The sequence below is a fragment of the Myotis brandtii genome, unplaced genomic scaffold (genome assembly GCF_000412655.1).
Source record: "Myotis brandtii unplaced genomic scaffold, ASM41265v1 scaffold521, whole genome shotgun sequence".
In the NCBI taxonomy this organism is placed as follows: domain Eukaryota; kingdom Metazoa; phylum Chordata; class Mammalia; order Chiroptera; family Vespertilionidae; genus Myotis; species Myotis brandtii.
Window position 1 is genome coordinate 2,591,906 of NW_005369870.1, and position 3,386 is coordinate 2,595,291.

Below are 3,386 nucleotides of genomic sequence, written 5' to 3' on the forward strand. Positions count from 1 at the left end.
CAGTGTTTTGTTTTTCTGTGGTGGGGGTTTTGTGTTTTTTATGAAACTTTTTTTCATGTTGTTCTGCTACTCCCAGACCTTCAAACTTTTCTGACTTCAAGTAAACTCAGCATTTCATTACCATGAAGCAGTGTCTGACCTGCTTGTGTGCCATTGGGATGGAATCTAGGCAAACATACCACCTCCAAACAGAACTCATTGATTCTTCCTCGGGCTTTTGCCTCAGCTTGTAACCACCTCTTTTTGCATATGGCTTCATTTTGCCTTAAGGAGCTAGTCGTTTTCCTGTCTTCCCTCTACTCCCTCCTGATTTTAAGAGTTGACATTGTGTGTTAGTCATCTGTAATCTTTCATTTTCCTAACAAGAGCTATTTCTTGACTTGCTGTGTGATCTTGAGCAATGCATCTAACCTTTCTAAGCCTGATTCTTATCCTATATAATAAAATCCTAATATGTTAAGTGTCTGGTTGACCAGTCAGCTGTTCAACCAATCAAAGCATAATATGCTAATGATATGTTAAAGCTGCTCAACCTCTCGCTATGATGTGCACTGATCACCAGGGGACAGATGCTCCGACTGGTAGGTTAGCTTGCTGCTGGGGTCCAGACAATCAGGACTGAGCGAGATGGACCGGACATGCCCTGGAGCCCTCCTGTGGTCCCTCCCTGGCCCTGATTGTGCACCAGTGGGGTCCCTCGGCTTGGCCTGCACCCTCTCACAATCTGGGACCCCTCAGGGGATGTCAGAGAGCCGGTTTTAGCCCAATCCCGCAGGCCAGGCTGAGGGATCCCACTGGTGCACGAATTTGTGCACGGGGCCTCTAGTAATCTATAAAATGGATTGTTATGAGGATTAAGTAACATACTATTATATTAATTGTCATTATTATTGCCTGCCTTGCAAGGATATCATGAGATAATTTATGGAAATTTCTTTTGAAAAGCAGGATGCTCTATTGATATGTAATATAAGGCTCTATTAAACAGTATTAGCTATACTGTATCAGGCACAGTTCCAAGTGCTTTACATGTATGATCTCATTTAATCTGCCAAAACTTGGGAGGTTTAAATTATTATTTCTAATTTACAGATGAAGGAATTGAGGCACAGAATGGTTAACTAACTTCCCCAAGGTCACACAGCTAGTAAGTGGCAGAGCTAGGAATCAAAACCAGGTGGTCTGACTGGCTCCAAAGTTCCCACTCTGAACAACTACACTATATGCTGTGCTATAATCAAATTTGGGTTTACCAGTACGAACTACGTTCACTAGTTAACAATTATGTGACCTTAGGGAAAACTTAAGACTCTAAATCTAATTTTCATCTTTCGTAAAAGGGATAAAAGTAACCCCTACTTCATAGATTCATTTACTCAGCAAATATTTATTGAGCTCCTACTGTTTTCTATACTCCAATACCATGATGATTAAATTCACATAAGACACTTGGCATACTACAGGCATATAGTAAGTGATCAATGATCACTATTATTTTAATTTGTAATAATAAGCCACTAACTTCTCTAATACATATTTCCTATTATTTGGCTAGAGATTATGTTCTATCATCACCATATAGCCATTTTCTACTGGTACCTTAATTCTATCTGAAACATTTTTGTGGCAGTGTTCCATAGGGTACTGCCTTGCAATACAAGTATCTCTCAGGGCTAAACAGACAAAATGCTTTAAATGGCTATTTTCTGATGCACAACTAAGGCATGTAAAAGATGCTTACTGCCAAGGAATTTGAAGTACGGTTGGTGAGTGTGAAGATATGAAGATCAAATACAATGACTTCTGGAAATGTATGATGAGGTCACCTTGGGAAATGAAATAGCCCCACATTACTTCTCTGATGACATATAAAAAACCCAGCAACTCTTCTCAGAATCCACATAGAAACAATGGCCTGCTGTGCTGCGCTTTGCTGCTCTCAGGATCCATCCTATGCTTGCCTTGCCCCATTCTGTGACAGTAAGTAGTATTTGCTAGGTTGTATAAGAGAGCTTTTTACCTCTTAGATTGCTGATAACCAAATGAGATGATATATCTGAAGTCCCTTTGAAATACTAAACACACACACACAGTGCAGAGTTTTCATACAGGACTGTTGTAATCATGCACTTCACATAATTCTCAAGGTCAGAAGCAGATGTGGTAAGTACTATCTTCCCCATTTCTGAACTGGCTCTCAGCATCTTTTTATTTCTTAATTCGACTAAGCTTGCCTTCCTGTCCTGACTAGTTCCCCTTCACCCCATTTCAGTTCCTAATTATAATAACAACAATAGCTAATTGGTAGTGAGTGCTGTTTTAAGTGCTTTACCTATATTCATTTAATCATCATAACTCTGTGAATTATATACTAGTATTACCCCTATTACATTCAGGAAAGCTGAGACCCAGAGGGGCTGAATAACTTCACAAGGTTATGCAGCTAGTAAGTGATAAGAGTCAGGTTTCCCACCTGGGAGTGAACTCTGCAGCCCACATTCTTTACCATGATGCTACCACTATGCTGTGCTGCATCTCGTTCTGCCATAAGTGCCTGCCATTGTCCTGGATACATATTTACCAAGTCACAATTTTTCAGGCAGCAGTCAGCATTTTTTCTTTTTACCTTTTAAAGTCAACTCTAATATAATATTTGTTACCCACTAATGATAGATTTAGAATGTTACCAACTATTAATAATTTGTGTTATAAACTTTGATTTGTAGTCATTATCTGGGGAAAAGGGAATTTAGCAATAATTCTGCATAATATTAATCAAACCACTAGCTAGCTTACAGCCACAAGCGAATCTATGCAAGAAATGAGGTCAAAATCCTAGCTATTTTTCCTGATGGGTGCTTGATATGAGATAGCATTCAAGCTGCTACTTGCTCAAGAGTTAGGCACAACTTGGCTGAATCAGCTTTCTTAATGGCATTATAAACAGGGATAAGCAATGTTCTGAAATGCACACAAAGTATCTTCTGAAATATCAGAATAGGGTGGTGAAACACTAGGACAGGGGTGGGCAACCTTTTTGTGAGTGCGTGCCAAAACCAGCAAAATCTCTGACTCAAAATTCTTCTGCGTGCCAACCCTAAGTTTATGAGAACATGTTACGCCTACTTGATATCTCTTAAGGTGTACGTATGTGAAGAACCTTGAAGAAATAATAAAATTCATTAGAGCGACAAAAACACAGTATATGATGATGAAAAATGCATTTATTTTTTAATGTATACATGTACACTGATAGTCCAACAGAAAACTTTATGACTCCATTTATTTATTTATTTTTAAAATATATTTTATTGATTTTTTACAGAGAAGAAGGGGGAGAGATAGAGAGTTAGAAACATCGATGAGAGAGAAACATAAATCAGCCG